This window comes from Propithecus coquereli, unplaced genomic scaffold (genome assembly GCF_000956105.1).
Source record: "Propithecus coquereli isolate 6110/MARCELLA unplaced genomic scaffold, Pcoq_1.0 Scaffold265, whole genome shotgun sequence".
Taxonomy (NCBI): domain Eukaryota; kingdom Metazoa; phylum Chordata; class Mammalia; order Primates; family Indriidae; genus Propithecus; species Propithecus coquereli.
In genome coordinates this window covers 2,005,348-2,023,137 of record NW_012148230.1, presented here as the reverse complement: position 1 = coordinate 2,023,137, position 17,790 = coordinate 2,005,348, and the positions used below count along the sequence as shown (strand labels likewise).

The window sequence follows — 17,790 nt, the reverse complement described above, 5'->3', positions numbered from 1 at the left end:
ACAGGCTGAGCAGCATAGGTACTATAAAGTCCAGAAATTGACCTAGAATAACCCTCATGCATAGTAATGCAACTCCCAACTCTCTAATTAAAGTGGTTCCATGGTGACGTCTGAACCATGAGGGAGTCCCAATCTGGGCACTATAAAACAAGACGCAGACCATAACCAAGCCCCTTTTTGCACCCTTTCTTTTGCTCTCCCTTTGTTGAAACAGTGGGTTTGGTTGTCATCTGTGATGTATGTATCATGCTCTATAAACCTATATCTTGCTCTTGCCCTATATTCCTATCTTTCTCTCCTCAATAAACCTCATTTTCATGCTTGCCTTACTTTGGCGTGTCTGGTCATTCTTCAGCCATGGGCGCACCAAGAATCAACATTTCAGACTAAAACCTGAAATATTTACAAATGGCCAACAAGCACATGAAAAGATGTTCAACATTACTAGTCATTAGGGCCGGTCAAAACCACAATAGATACCACTTCACACACAGAAGAATGGCAATAATCAAAAATTGTAAAATAATGTGTTTGTGAGGATGTGGAGAAATTGAAGCACTCGTACATTGCTAGTAGGAATGTAAGCTGACTCAGCCATTGTGAAAAACAGTTTGACAGTTCCTCAAATAATTAAAACATAAAACTATCATATGATCCAGCAATTCCACTCCAGGATATATACCCGAAAGGATTTAAAACAGGTATTCAAACAAAAACTTGTATATGAATGTTCATATCAACACTAGTCACAATAGCCAAAAGGTAGAAACAACCTAAATGCATACAAATAGATGAATGGATAAAGAAAATGTGATATATTCATACAATGAAATATTATTCAGCCACAAAAAGGAATGAAATACTGATACATGCTACATGGATGAACCTCAAAAACATGCTAAGTAAATGAGGCCAGACACAAAAGTTTTCATATTGTATGATTCCATTTGTATAAAACGTCCAGAATAGGTAAATCCACAGAAGCAGAAAACAGACTGATTTGATTTCCAGGGAATGGGGAGTGAATACTTAATGTATATGGAGTTTCTTTTCAGGGTGATAAAAATGTTTTGAAAATAGAGATGACAGTTGCACAACATTGTGAATGTACTAAATGTCACTGAATTATACATTTTAAATGGTTTCTTTGATGTTCTGTGAATTTTACCTCAATTTTTTTTAAAAGACAATTAGAGTTTTACTGAGATGGCAGATTAGAGGTTTTCCCAGCATGCCTCATCCACTTGGAAGAAGTAAAATCGTGGCAGAAATCAGAAATTCACACTGTGAACTTGTATTCAAGAAGGAACATAGGAATTCAATGGAAAAGTGAAGGAAACTTCCTATCCTGGGGAAGAGAAGCTGGGCAGGCAGCCTGTGTGGCAGGGTCTAACTGAGAACTGTGAGTGAAGCCCTTAATATGGGGGGGTTGGCTAGGGGGAGTCCCTCTGTGATCTACCTTTCCCCTGGGAACTGTGCATGGGAAAGCACCTTGTCCCTCCCAAGCTCTGGCCTTAACTCAGGGAGAAGCCAGTATACTATAAGAAGGAAAGGCATCAGGAAGTGCCCAGATGTGGGATACCATAAGACGACACCATTCTCAATCCTGGCTCACATAACAAGCTGGGTGGAATTTGACAATCTTGCTGCATGGGCTACCACAGGCATCAGAAAGCCTCAGGCTGAGGATTCAAGTGCTGGATCCAGAGTCGAGGAGGGGCCCCACTGCCAGAATTGAGAAGCAAGTGTGGGGTGTGCTCCAGCTGTGGACACTGGAATTGGGCTCTCCCCCATCATGGGAACGGAGCAGGAGGACATTTGCCAGGAGAGCTGTGCTTTTGCCCCGGCAGTGAGTTCTGCAGACAGGGATAGCTTTACAATCTAAAGCCAAACTGTGTATGACTACACTAAGTGCCCAAACTCACTCCCTCGGTCAGGACAGGGGAGTGAGCTCCACAAGATCTGAAGAGTGAGAGGGAGGCAGGTCCCAAACCTGCTTGCCTGGACAAAGAGGTTAGGCCTACCCTCTCTTCACATGCAAAGAACTTGGTAGAGCAGCAGTTTCTCCAGTCTTCGCAGAGGCATATCTGCAGGTATTTGGTGATGGCTCCCCGGACCCTCATCAGAGCTGGTGCTTGCACCTACCACTGGGGGCCCCAAGTGTGGGCCTCCCCAGTCCACTTCCACTCAGCTTCACCATCACCCCCTCACAAGGCTGAGTGCAGAACACAAACCACTGAGAGATCCACAGCCCAGTCCATTGCCTGGAACACATGAGAACTTCTCTTGGTAAACGAAGATCAAGCATAAACCCTACTGATACCACTACAATGGGCAGATCTTACCTGCAAGCACCAACTACTGGCCTGGAGGTTGATTCCACAGCCCAATACAAAATCTGCTGACACAAGTGCATAGCACTTGGAAACAAGATAACCTTTTCACGATCTCTGCCACCCAGGCTTCTCAGGAGGCCATGAGCCCACTCACCCACCTAGTACACTGCCACTACAATTGGCATCTGAGAAAACCACCACGCTAATGCTATCTATAACCAAGGAATTCATACACAGTCTTAGCCACTGAATGTACCCAGAAGCAAAGCCAAAAGGCCCTACTCAACATGCATTAGAGTCATATCCTCAGGAAAATAAAAAGTTCCATCAAAACAAAAATAAACTCAAAAATAAGAAGTGACTCTCCAGATGTGAAGAAATCAATGTAACAATATAGGGAATATGAAAAAGCAGTGTGTTATGACATCCCAAAGTATCACACTAACTCTCTACCATTGAATCCTAATTAAGTGAAATTTTTGAAATACCAAATAATGGAAACAAAATATTGATTTTAAAGAAGTTCAATGAGATACAAGAGAAATCAGAAAATCAATTCAGGTTATGAAGGAGAAATCTACCAGGGAGATAGATAGTTTTACAAAAACCAAACAGAACTTCTGGAAATGAAAAATTCATTAAAGGAATTATAAAATACAGTTGAAAGCTTCAACAACAGACTAGACTAAGCAGAGGAGAGAATCTCACAATGTGAAGACAGAATTAAATAGACATAGAATTAAAATAGACAAAAATTTTTAAAAAAGAATAAAAAAGAATGAGCAAACCCTTTGAGAAGAATAGGAGTAAATAAAGCAACGAAACTTACAAATCACAGGCATTCAGAAGGGACAAGAAAAAGCAAAAAGTTTAGAAAACTTATTTAAGGAAAGAATTGATGAAAGCTTCCCTAGACAAGCAAGAGATTTAGACATCCAGACACAAGGAAAACACATTGCAAGACAGATTTCACCACAGACTGTGTGAAGTGAATATGAAGAAAAAAAATTCTAAAATCAGCAAGAGAAAACTATTTAGTCACCTATAAAGGAGACCATCAGATTAAGAACAGACTTCTCAGCAGAAACCTTAAAAGCCAAGAGAAATTAGGATCCTACCTACAAGATGTTTAAAAGAAAAAAAAAAAAACTGTCAACCAAGAATTTTATATCCTACTAGAAAAAGCCTCATAAATGAAGGAGAAAAAAACTATTTCTAAGACAAATAAATGCCAAGGGAATTCATCACCACTAGGTAAGGCCTACAAAAAACACTCAAGAGTTCTAAATGTGAAAACAAAAGGTCAATACTTGCCATCATAAAAATACATAAAAGTATAAAATTCACAGGTTTTATTTAAAAAATAGACAAAGGAGGAAGAGAAAAAAATCAAATGGCAACAAGACAGAGCTCCACCAAACCACAAGGACAGAGAGGAAAAAAAAGAAACAAAACAATTGAGTAAAAATTAACATTATGACAGGAACAAAAACCTCACATATAAATATTAACCTTGAATGTAAATAAATTAAATGCTCCACTTAAAAGATATGGGTAAAAAAAATTAATAAACTATGTGCTGCTGATAAGAAACTCACCTTAATGGTAAAGATACTCATAAACTAAAGGTAAAGGAGTGGAAAAAAATATTCCATGCAAACAGAAACCAAAAGTAAGCAGAGGTAGCTATACTTAGATAAAACCGAATTTAATCAAAAACAGTAAAAAAGACAAAGAAGTCATTATATAATGATAAAGAGATAAATTCAACAAGAGGATGTAACAATTCAAAATATATATGTACCCAACACCAAAGCACACAGATTTATAAAACAAATATGACTAGACCTAAAGGAAGACATAGACAGCAATACAACAATAGTGAGGGACTTCAACACCCCACTCACAACATAAGACAGATCATCAAGACAGAAAATCAACAAAGAAATACTGGAATTAAACTGGACTTTAGACCAAATGGACCTAACAGACATTTACAGAACACTCTGTCAAACAACTGCAGAATATCCATTCTTCTCATCAGCACATGAAAAATTCTCCCAGACCATATGTTAGATGACAAAACTAGCCTCAATAAAGTTTTAAAAATCAAAATTATATCAAGTGTGTTCTCAGAACACAGCGGTATAAAACTAGAAGTCAATACTGAGAGGAATTCTCAAAACTATACAAATACATGGAAATTAAACAACACATCCTGAACAATCTTACATCAAGAAAGAAATTAAGACAGAAATTTTAAAAAATATTTTAAACAAATGAAAATGGACTTCCAGGATACAGTAAAAGTAGTGCTGAGAGGGAAGTTTATAGCATTAAATGCCTACATCAAAAAATACAAAGATCACAAATTAACAATCTAAAATCACAATTCAAGGAATTACAAAAACAAGAACAAACCGAAAGCAAAGTTAGTAGGAGAAATAACAAGGATCGGAGCAGAAATAAATAAAATAGACCAAAAAACACCACAAAAGATCAATGAGACAAAAGTGCTGGTTCTCAGAAAAGATAAAATCCATAAACTGCTAGCTAGACAAACCAACAAAAGAAAAGAGAAGATCCAAATAAACATAATAAGGAACAAAAAAGGAGACATTCCAACTAACACCTCAGAAATACAAAAGATCATCAGAGACTACTATGAACAACTATATGGTCACAAACTAGAAAACCTAGAGGAAATGGATAAATTGCTGGAAACATACAACCTCCCAAAATTGGTCCAGGAAAATATAGAAATCTTGAACAGACCAATAACAAATAGTTAGACTAAATTTGTAACAAAAAAAAATCTCTCAAAAAAAGCCCAGAACCAGATGGAGTCACATCCCAATTCGATCAAACACACAAAGAACTGGTACCAATCCTTCTGAAATGGTTCCCAAAAATCAAGGTGGAGGGACTCCTCTCTAAGTCATTCCACAAAGGCAGTATCACTCTGGTACCAAAGCCAGACAAGGACACACGCACAAAAAAAAAAAAACACTACAGGTCAATAACCCAATGAACATAGATGCAAAAATCTTCAGCAGTATCCTAGCAAACAGAATCTAACAGCACATCACAAAGATAATACACCATGATCAAGTGAGTTTTATTCCAGAGATTCAGGATGGTTCAACATATGCAAATCAGTAAATGTGACTCATCACATAAACAGAATGAAGGTCACAAACCATACGATCATTTCAACAGATGAAGAAAAAGCATTTGATAAAATTCAGCATCCCTTCATGATAAAACCCTCAACAAACTAGGCATAGAAGGAACATACCTCAAAATAATAAAGGCCACATATGACAAATCCACAGGCAACATTATACTGAACAGGCAAAAGTTCAAAGCAATCCACCGAAAAACTGGAACAAGACAAGGAAGCCCAATTTCACCATTCCTATTCAACATAGTACTGGAAGTCCTAGCCAGAGCAATCATGCAAGAGAAATAAATAAAGGGCATCCAAATTGGAAAAGAAGTCAAATTATCTCTGTTCACTGATGATATGATCTTTTAGCTAAAAAACTCTAAAGACTCCTCCCAAAAACTCTTAGATTTGATTTTTAAAAATTCATTAACTTTTCAGGATACAAAATTAATGTATAAAAATCAGTGGCATTCTATACACCAATAATGATCAAGTGGAAAACCAAATCAAGAAGAAAATCCCATTTACAACAGCTACAAAAGAAATAGAATACTTAGGAAAATATTTAATCAAGAAGATGAAAGATCTTTATAAGGAAAACTACAAAACATTGATTAGAGAAATTACAGATGACATGAACAAAGGGAAAAACATCCCATGCTCATAGATAAGAAGAATTAATATCATTAAGATGACCACACTGCCCAAAGCAATCTACAGGTTCAATGCAATCCCTATAAAAATACCAACATCATTTTTCACAGACTTAGAAAAAACAATCCTAAAATTCATATGGAACCAAAAAAGAGCCCAAATAGCCAAACTAATCCTAAGCAAAAAGAATACACAAAGAGTGCAATGCGCACCACCCGAAGGATGGACAATATTTGAAACTCGGACTTAGAGGGGAGGGGGGGTAAGGCCAACATATATAACCTAAGCATCTGTACCCCTATAATATGCTGAAATAAAAAAAAAAAGGCAATGAAAAAAAAAAAATAAAGCAGGAGGCATCACATTAGCTGACTTTAAATCATACTACAAGGCTACTGTAACAAAAACATCATGATACTGGTATAAAAGACACATAGATCAATGAATCAGGACAGAGCATCCAGAAGAAAAAGCCACATATGTATAGCCAACTGATCTCTGAGAACATTGACGAAAATATGCACTGGGAAAAGGACACCCTTTTCAATAAATGGTGCTGGGAAAACTGGATTGCCATATGCGGAAGAATGAAACTGGATCCCTATCTCTCACCATATACAAAAATCAACACAGGATAGATCAAAGACTTAAATATAAGATCTGAAACTATAAAAATATTGGAAGAAAACCTAGGAAAAAAGCTTTTCCTTTTTTCTGGACATTGGTCTAGGCAAAGAATTCATAACTAAGGCCTCAAAAACACAAGCAATAAAAATGAATATAGACAAACAGGAACTAAACTAAAACGCTTCTGCAAGGCAAAAGAAACAATCAACAAAGTGAACTGACAATCTGGAGAATGGGAGAAAATATTTGCAAATTATGCATCTGTCAGGGACTAATATCTAGAATTAATAAGGAATTCAAACAACTCAACCAAAAAATAATAATAATAATAATAACCACATTAAAAAGTGTGCAAAGTACATGAATAGATATTTTTCAAAAGACAAATGGCCAAAAAGCATATGAAAAAAATGCTCAACACCACTAATTATCAGAGAAATGTAAATTTAAGCCACAATGAGATATCATCTTACACCAGTCAGAGTGATTATTATCAAAAAGTCAATAAAAATAGATGTTGGTGAGGATGCAGAGAAAAGGAACACTTATATATTGTTAGTGGGAATGTAAATCAGCACAACCTCTATGGAAAACAATATGGAGGTTTTTCAAAAAACTAAAAATAGACTTACCACTCTATCCAGCAATCCCACTACTGGGCATATACCCAAAGGAAAAGAAATTACATTCTGTCGAAAAGATGTCTGCGCTCATATGTGTATCGCAGCGCTATTCACATAGCAAAGATATGGAATCTACTTAAGACTGGATAAATAAAACGTGGTGTGTATACACACACACACACACACACACACACACACAATGGAATACTGCTCAGCCATAAAGAGTAATGAAATCATGTCTTTTGCAGCAACATGGATGGATCTAGAGACCATTATCTTAACTGAAACAACTCAGAATTAGAAAGTCAAACACTGCATGTTCTCACTTATAAGTGGGATCTAAACAACATGTACACGTGTACAGTGTGGAATGATAGTCATTGGAGACTCAGATGGGTGGGAGGATAGAAGGGGAATGAGGGACAAGAAATTACTTGATGGGTACAACATTCACTATTTGGGAGATGGTCACACTAACAGCCCAGACTTCACTACTATACAGTATACCCATGTAACAAAAGTGCACTTGTACCACTTAACTTTATATAAGTAAATAAATAAATAAAAAGACAATTGGGAAATCTGAGTATCTTTTAAAATAACTATTTATGATAGAATATTTTAAAAACTACAGTCTTGTAGATGAAACAAAACTAACAAAATTGCTGAACCTGGTTGGGTGACAGGTACTTGGGGGCCCATTATAATATTCTCTTGGTTTTTCTGTAGGCTTGATAATTCCACTAAAGAGTGTTAATAAGAAACCCTGGATAACGTTAGAATTTTCCTATTCTAAAAACATAAAATTGACTTCTATTTATTAAGTGCTTACATTAAAAATTATTTCTCCTTCAAATATATTCATTTTGATTCAAAAAAATGGCAAAGGTTCATAATAGCTATTTCTATGAAAAATCTCCCAATTGTGTTCCCATAACACTTACCTTGACTCCTCTTGTAGAATGCTTTTGGCTTCCACTGGAACAGTTTCATTCCTGTTCCTTATCCCAGGTTCCTCAATCAATTCTACCTCTAATGGAGCACCTCAGCAATGAATAAGTCTAATCACAGGTCCAACCATTACTGTGGTTTACCAGCAAAGGAATCTTTGTCTTTTTGCTCTGTATCTTAGTAAGAGACTTTGTTCATTCATTCATTCATCCAACAAGCACTTATTAAATGCCCACAACATGCTAGGCACTAACTGAGGTCTGAATATACAGAAATAAAAAGTACCATTCCCAGCCTCAGGGAGCTTATTAGAAAAGAAACAGTTCCAATACAACAATAATTGCTAGAATGAATCTGTGTAAAATGTACTAAGAACACATGAAAAGTATATCCAAATCCTGGCTGGAGCAAAGAGGAGGAAAAGGCTTCAAAGACCTCCCTAAATCATCTAGAGTAGTCCCCTTCCTCATTGAAATTTTCTTCCTTTCCTCTCAACCAAAATATGATTCTCCCCTCTTTAAAAATACAGCATAAAAGTCACCTCCTACCTCCTCCCAAAAAAACTACATAGTTCTTAAATACCATATAATTCTTAAAGAAAACCAACCAAATCTATGAAACTCAAAAGAGAATAAGTAGGGAAGAAAAATAACACTCACTGAGTGACAATTCTACCCCAGGGAGAGATTGTACTTAAATTCTTTTCTTGTTATGCCTAGCTGTATGACTGTCTCAATTAACTTGCTTATACATCATTTGCAATTTAATCTATTTCCCAGCTGAAACTGCATATTTTTCAAAGACGAAGGCTTAGACTGCTATTGCTTTATAATGTCCACAGCTACCAGATATATATTCCTAGACATAACCAAGTGGTTACAAGGTGGGGATGGGCAAGAGAGGACAAGAGAGGAACTCCCTGAATTTCAATTGCTGACTAGCGCCAGTGGATCAAGTACAACACAAATCTCCTAGTTTTCTTATCTTTAACTTAACGCAACCACATGTAAACCCTCAGCCAATGTGCTACATATATAAAGTTGGAATTATGTTTTGGGAAAAAAAAAAAACGCTTGGAAATGACAATTTTATCTCCAGGAACCTCAGAGAACTAGAAGGAAAAAGCAAATTGCAAATAAGTTTTGATAAATTATATTCTAAGAAACTATGCAATTCCCAAAAGAGACATTAAGTATTCACAAATTATATATCTGAAAAGAAAATACGGATCATAGAGGGGAAAGGAAAAAGCAGGGGACTGTTCCAAAATAAAAGAGAATAAAGAGGCATAAGAACTAAATGCAGTACATGAAACCTGATTGAATCTTGGATCAAAAAAACTCAAAAACATTTTAGGGATAACTGGGGAGATCTGAATATGGACCATTATATTAAACATTGCTACGGCTTCAGCGTACGTGTCCCTTCAAAATTCATCTGGTAGAATTTAACCCCCTAGGTGATGGTATTAAGAGTGAATGGGGATCCTAATCACTCCGAGGTGATTAGGCCATGAAAGCTCTGTTCTCACGGATGAGATTAATGCCCTATAAAAAGGCTTCAGAGAGCTGCCTTCCCCCTTCCATCTCTTCTGCCATGTGAGGACATCTAAAAGGCGCCATCTATGAGAAACGGGGCTTCACCTGATAGCAAACCTGCCGGTGCTTTGATCTTGGACTTCCCAGAATCCAGAACTGTGAAAAATAAATTTCTGTTGGTTATAAGTTACCCAGTCTCAGGTATTTTGTTATAGCAGCACAAATGGACTAAGACAAGTGTATTCTTAAATTGATGCTAATGTTTTTATATGTGACATTGGTATTACGATTATGTGGAGATTATCTATATTCTTAAGATCTACATGCTAAAACTTTTAATTATCAGGACATCTTTAATATAGTTTTAAATGGTTTTAAAATATATATAAATATGTAAAGAAATAGAAAATGTGGCAAAATGTTAAGACAGCAAATCTACCTGAAAGGTAATATGAGTGTTCTTTGTCCTATATTTTCAATTTTTCTGTAGCACTGAACATCGTCAAAATGAAAAGTTGAAAGGGCAGGAAGATGAAAAGCATGAGAGGAGGCCAGCTTGACTGAAGCAGGAGGAGAAAAAGCAGCACTAGTCTCAATAATCATAAAAACAAGCTGCATGATCGTGGGCAGGTCATAAAACCTCTCTAGGTCCCAGCCGAAAGAGAAGGAAGTAGGATGATCTCCAAAGCACTTTCCAGCTATAAAATCCCATTATTCTACTACTACCTCTCAGCTCTAAAACACAAAAGATAACCACATGTAAAGTAGAAAAACTTACAGGATTGTTGAAAGGATGAAACACAATAAAAGATTTAAAACAGCCAGCTTAATACCTCTTATTTGGAGAACAAACAAATATTAACTTCTCTCTTTTGAGAAAACATCTTAAAAATTCTTCAGAGAAAAAGCAAGATAGGGCTATTGATTAATTTAGAAGAAATGCCAGAGTTAGATTTATTTTAATAACTATTCCATTTCATTCTGCACCTAAAATATCAACCCTAAGATGCTGATACTCTGATGAAGGCACAAAACCTGAAAGATAATAAATGAACCTCCTAGGAGTTTAGAAAAGCTAGGTGCTTTCAAGTGAGCTTAGTATGATATATATCTAATGGTAGGGTGCTCGAAAATCTCCAAAATGAAATAATAATAAAATTACATATCAGAACATTGGGTTAACAGTCTGGGAAGATTTCAGACTGGCTGAAAATGTTAAAAGAATTATCTCTTTTGAAAGAAAGCAAGGAAGAGGAGACTTAAAACTCAGTATGAAAGTATAGACCAATTATTTTAACTCCCAGAAAGACTCTAAAGTCATATGAAATTAAGCTCACAATTAATTAGAAGTCATACAAAATTAAATTTTAGGTAAAAAACAAAACAAAGTATTAACTAATACAAACTACAAATTCACCAGATGTTTTATTGCCAGCACTAATGTTATTTCTAGCATTATAATTAATTACCTTTTGGTAAAATAACCAATCGTTCATGTAAGGGGAAGATAGTTTTCTAAAATGTTTCTTGTGTATATGATACCAGCATGCAAGCAGTTGCCCAAAGACCAAAACTCCTGAAGTCATCCTTGAGCATATTCTCTCTCTTTCCACACCCAGACAGTCCACAAGTTTCATGAATTCTGACTCAAAAAAACGCATCTCAAATCTATCCATCTCCCTTGTAACCAGCACCTTCGTTCAGACCACCACTACCTCACCTCAGCTCCTAAAAGCCAGATTTCACATTCACCTCAGCCAGTCCATTCCTCACAGAGCAGCTAAAATGGTATCATTTAAAATAAAATGCAAACTTCTTGCCCAACCCTTCAAAGCGCTGAATACTTCTATAATCTCTTCCTACTCATCTCTGCCTCTTTCACTAAGTCAGTCACACTGGGTTTTTTTGATCCCTCAAATTCACCAAGCTCTTTCCTCATTCAGAGTCTTTGCACCCATTATTCCTTTTAATGAGAATACTTTCCCGATCAAAATCAAACCACATACACAAATAACTCTTTAAATAGCTCCTTCTCATAAAATAGTTCTCACTTTAAATATTAACTCCTCAAAGGAGCCTTATATGAATCTATCTAAAGTAGCTCCCACTTCCTCATCTCCAAATTATCTGGGATTTTTTTTTTTGCTTTCCTTCAAAAAATGTATTGGAATTCATAATTATTTTGTCAATTTATTTTTTAACCTGTCCCCCCTTGCATAACAGAATATAAGAATGGGAATAAGGATGGAACATTGAGCTTATTCATCATTATATCCTCAGAAGCAGCATACCGTATGATACTTAACAGAAGCATATCAATGTACATCAAATGAATGAATGACATAGTAAATAAATATATAATTATATTAGACAATGAGACTAATAATGCTATTAACAGAAATACAGAAAACAGAACTAAGTACAACTGTTTGAGAAGAAAAATATAATGTGTTGAATTTGGTGCTAGGCAATTGAAAGAATAGGACTGGTGGACACACAGGTTGAGGAAGAGATACAGACTGGGATTCTGTTAATTATTGTTAGTTGAAAAAAATAATTATATTATAAATGAGATAAAAATTCATTAGGATAATAAATTTGACAGGCAAAAAATAAATAACACAAATATAAAATGATAATAGGCTGCATAGATAGCAGATTAGTCTAACATAAAAGACACTACAAAACTAAGAAAAGTCACAGTTTCAGCGACCCAAAAAAAATGTTTTCAGTAAGTTGCTAAGAAGAGTAAAGTAATCCTACCTTACTACTATGCATTGCTGGTCATGTCTTAGCTAAAGTAGCAGGTCCATGTTGAGGTGTTACACACTAGGGATGAGGCAGACACTTGAGAAAACGTGACGTCTCATGAGAATGACCATAGGTCTAGCCAAAAGACATGAGCTGCAAGAAGAAATTCAAGGAGTCAGAACTGTTCACTACAGAAAGAAGTAAAAATGTGTACATGAAGTGTAATTGGCTATTACTGGAAATTAGCTATGATGGTTTATCACATTCACCACATTAAAAATACTACACTTACCTAGTTTCTCTATCCACTGTTTACTCCCTTCCCTTTCTTTTCCAAACTTTCCTAATGTGTAATGTATTTTACCTCCTCCCCCAATCTATTCCCTCAGTTTTCAGGAGGTAATTCATGTTTTTCTCCATTTTCACATCATAAAACTAACTTTTCAGTTTGAAGCACATTAGAAGACAGTGACTACACTTGTTAAAATATTATTACAGCCTAAAGTAATTAAGCATGTAAGAAAAACTTTTTCAAAGGCTAGGGAAGGTTTGGGAAGGATTCTCCCAGCAAACACATACTTTCTCAATCTCACATACTTCAGTATGCCAAAGTATGATCCTTGAATTGGCTGTTTTCCCTTCAATCCTTGAAACTGGGAGACCTTCTAAGAGGATTTTTAGTCACTGGCTCTCTTCTTTATTACTGATGTCATTATATGTAGTTTACAGCCCTGTCACAGCTTCCCATTTCTTTGTCTCATGCCCTCCTATTTCGAATCCTGACTTCCTGGTTTATCATCAGCTCTCCCCTTCTTCCAAGCTCTTCTTTTTTTGTTTGCCTATTCTATTTCCTGTCATTTCCCTTACTTCCTTGACTTTCATGTGAATCAGATGACATTCCATAAATGTTACCAACAAGATTACTCCTTTCCTTCTGGTCAGGAAATGGACCAAAAACTGTTTGTCTGGTATATTCTCCAAGTTTTCCATTCTTCTCATCTTTTACCCATTTCCAAAGGGCTCCTTCTTTGTCCCCAGACAAGTATTTTATTTCCTTTTAAATTTGGCAAAGTTCCCAATGCTAGAATTGTTTGGAAATCTAATCTACATACATAATTAAAGTGTTATTACATCCCTCTTCTTCTACTAAACCGCGACATAATTGAAGACAAGGATTTTTATCTTAATATCGTCAGCATCTTACATGATACCTGGAACATAGTAGCCACCAAACAAGTCATTACTGAATGAATTAAATTCCAAGGTGAATTACAGCTTTCTCTGATTTGTACATTTTAGTGTAAAGTAAGGCTTCAACAAGAGTTGAAGAGTTGTTACGTTAAATGATAAAATTCATAACTTAAAATGTTTAAAAATGAAAATTTTAATCATGACTTTTGTTTTTATGCTTACTGCTTTCAATACAATATCTCCAGTTAAACCCCCAAGGTATGGTACATTTAAACAGTATTACTCATAAAGATTTCTGAGGAGCAAAATGTAGTGAGTACATATCTAAATGTGTACATTATATACTCTCTCTCTCTCTCTATATATATATATATATAGAATTCTACTCCAAAGACAGACCCAAAAATTACTGGATAATTCATTTAATTTGAAAACTTTAAGACTCTCTTCTCTATCAACAAAAATAGTTGAGAGTTATTTAGAATTCCATATTCTGGACTCTCATGGTCATATGGAAATGATAATTTTCAAAGACCTAAATATGAGAAATACAACTATTCTACTGGGATTCCATGCCCAATATTGAGCAGTGTCAAGTGTCTTGCTCAAGAAAGCTAGTAAAGCACCCATGTGTTATATCTCAATCTCTAACTCGGTCTTTTCTATAATTTTCATTTTTCAATAAAAAAAATTGCATATTTCCTTGATATTGAAATGGTTTGGGTTAAAAATAAATAACAACTTCTTCAATAGGATCTCTAAATGGAACTTTTCTTTGTTCAAACTACTATAAACCTAAGAATAAAAAATTATATTCCTTGTGTTACTTCAGAGGTATTATCATCCTTATCAGAACTCAGCAAAGCTTTCCACATACAACAGCTGAAAATGTATAATGACTACTTTCTAGAGCACCTTAATCTTCCCTATCAACTTCCCCAATTACACAGGCTATCATGTCTAACTCACACACACAGACAAAAATAGTTTCTATTTGTTCCTTGAAATATGCTTTTCTTCATGAATGGGAGCAGGGTGAGGCAAGAGAAGTACCTGGAGTACGAAATTTAAGGAGACATTCTCAGAGTCATGCAAGTGCCGGCCTGCAGGTTTATGGTCCTGAAGGTGAATACATCTCACATTCTGTGCCCTAGGCATCTCTCTTACCCCACCCCAGTCCTGGCCCTACTTCTCTTTCCCATCTCTACTCCCTCTACCTCTCAAATAAATATCCCTTCGCTTTTTCAAAATCCAATTCTGATAAACCAAATAACCAAAAATAAACAATGAATTTAAATATAATTTTACATTTAAAATTGTATTTTCAAAAAAAAATTTCTTGCTCATGATGTGATGGTAGGTGAAAAACAGATGAGGTACTAACACCTATACACAGTAAGATTCTAATTTTCTTTAAATGAGTGTGAGCTGCATGTGCATGGACCTGTGTTGGTTTTTTACTCTGAAGCATCTATCTCCACCCCCTTTGGTACCAGCATCTCAATTTTCTTCTCTTGAACTACCCTTCTCTTATCTTTAATCCACATGGTTTGGGTGGCACAAATCACTAGCACTCCAAAATTGCTGGTGTAGGACCATGACCCAGGTCTGGAAAATCAGCATATTCCTTCCCCCTAAGGGGTAGTTCAGGAATGGGTATGTAATCATAATTGGATGGATAAGATTGAATCGCAACATTTTTGCAGAAACTAATCAGGAAGGACAGTTCTCTTTCAGATGAGGTTGCTAAACTGAAAGAACATTAAGTAGCTACTTGACAATTATCCAACCCAGAGAAAGAACCAAGAGACAGAAAGAGAAATGGAGAAAACTCTAAAAACATTTTGCCCCTAAATCTGAGCTCAGATATAAATAGATGTAGCTGCTAGAATTTAGAATTTCTGCTAGGATACAATTCTCTCTGGATTACTTATGTTCCTATGTAGTCAAAGCCTTCTGAGAAAATGTACTACAAATGGATATTTGCAAAATAGTCTTGGAAGCTAAAGACAATGTCTCCCTAAAGATAGAGACCTTCAAAGAGCTTTGGAGAAATAAAGTTCTCTCTTTCCCCTCCCTGGAAACATTTTATTATAGGATAATAAATTTAAAGATACCTTCTCCCTCGCTCCTGGAGGATATCTGCTTAATGAGTAGTCTATCACCCTCTGTGGGGAGGATGGCAGATGTGCCAGCACCCACTACAAGCTTAGGGACTCCTAATTTCCAGTCTCCTCTCCTGTGATGTAAATCCACTGCATGTGTAGGTAAACATATGGCCCTCCTCACATTGCCTTGTCACAGGGATGGGGCTTGGAGAACTAGTGCTAACATACTTCTCTGGCCACTGCCTTTTCTATAATAAACCCTGATTCTCTGATCCTGGGCTCTTCTGTTAATACATGTATATAAAACCACGACAGGCTAACTTGTTAGCTTGCAAGCAGGGTATTCTCAGTCCCTTCAGACTTTCAGACTTAACAGTTAACATGAAGCAGTATGTTGTTTTTTTTCTTGTTTATTAATTCATTCAACAAATATTTGCTGAAAGCCTACTAAGCCAGATGCCATAAAGTTTCCTATATAAGCAAATAGACAAAAATTCCTGCCCTCATGGAGATTATATTCTAAGAAAAGAAACAACAAAATAAATGAGTGAAAGACACAGAGTTAGGTGGTGATAAGCACAATAAAACAACAAAAAGCAGGAAAAGATAATAAGAAGTATGGTGCAGGTAGGAGATTTCAAATTTATGTTGGGTAATTAAAGTCCTTACATTTGAAGTGATAGTTGAGCAAAGACCTGAAGGAGTTAAGGAAGTGAGTCATATGGCTGTCTGGAGGACAAGCATTCCAGGCAGAGGAAACAGTAAGCACAAGGTACCTAAACTTACGGAAGGGGCCTGACTGCAGTGAATGGTGGAGAAAATAGTAAAACCTGAGTTCAGAGAAAGATCCTGCATGAGAGAAGGAGAGCAGGAACACAAAACTGTAGCTCATTTTAAAGACTTGAGATTTTACTCTGAGTTACACAGAAAACAGAAAGATTCAGAGCAAACAAGTGACATGATCTCTTACCTCTCAAGAGGATGACACACGCTACCTTTTGAGAGCACCAGTAGTAGCAGGAGACCTCTTCAGAGTTACGTAGGAGGAGAAAGAGGATGGCGTTCAACCAGGATGATAGAAGTAGAGGTGGTAAGAACTAGTCAGATTCTGGATTTTTTTCTAAGCAAACAGAATTTGATGAAAGATTGTATAGGGGGAAGTTAAAGAAAAAGGACCAAAGATAACTTTAAGGTCCGGGGCCTTGGCAAAAACAAAGATGGAGTCATCACTTACAGAGAAGGGAAGAACTGATTTTTTTAAATGAGGGTCTGTCACTGGCATCCAAAAGAAGCCTGACAAATATAAAAATTTACCAGAAATAAGATAATACAAGTGACAGCTATAAAATGTGGAACTGAGTCAACGGAAAGTGAAGGGAACTTGGTATACCTCTATTGCAAGGTGAGAAGTCAGCAATCCTTAATAAGCAAACCAGCTGGTAAATTGTTACTCTTAAAAATCTGACTATAGGCATACCTTGTTTTATTGCACTTCGCTTTACTGGATTTCATGGATACTGTGTTTTTTTTAACAAACTGAAGGTTTGTGGCAACCCTGCAAGTCTATGGGCACCATTTTTTCCAACAGCATGTGCTCACTTCACGTTTCTGTGCTACATTTGGCAATTTTCACAATATTTCAAACTTTTTCATTATTATTATATGTGTTATGGTGATCAGCGATCAGAGATCTTTGATGTTACTATCATAAGTGTTTTGAGGCCCACAACCCACACCCATATAAGACGGTGAAATTAATTGATAAATATTATACGTTCTGACTGCTTTACTGACCAGCCTTTTCCCAGCCCCTCATCCTCTCCTCGGGCTTCCCTATTCCCT

General features: G+C 36.2%; 1 protein-coding gene across 1 annotated transcript in view; it reads right to left on the bottom strand.

The window, feature by feature from the left end:
* The window catches only part of FER (fer (fps/fes related) tyrosine kinase), a 403,356-nt gene that overhangs the window by 370,499 nt on the left and 15,067 nt on the right, over window positions 1-17,790 (bottom strand). Inside the window, exon 2 of the mRNA XM_012647371.1 lies at window positions 12,662-12,802. The gene's annotated coding sequence lies outside the window, so the exon portion shown is untranslated. The remainder of the gene's footprint in view (window positions 1-12,661; window positions 12,803-17,790) is intronic.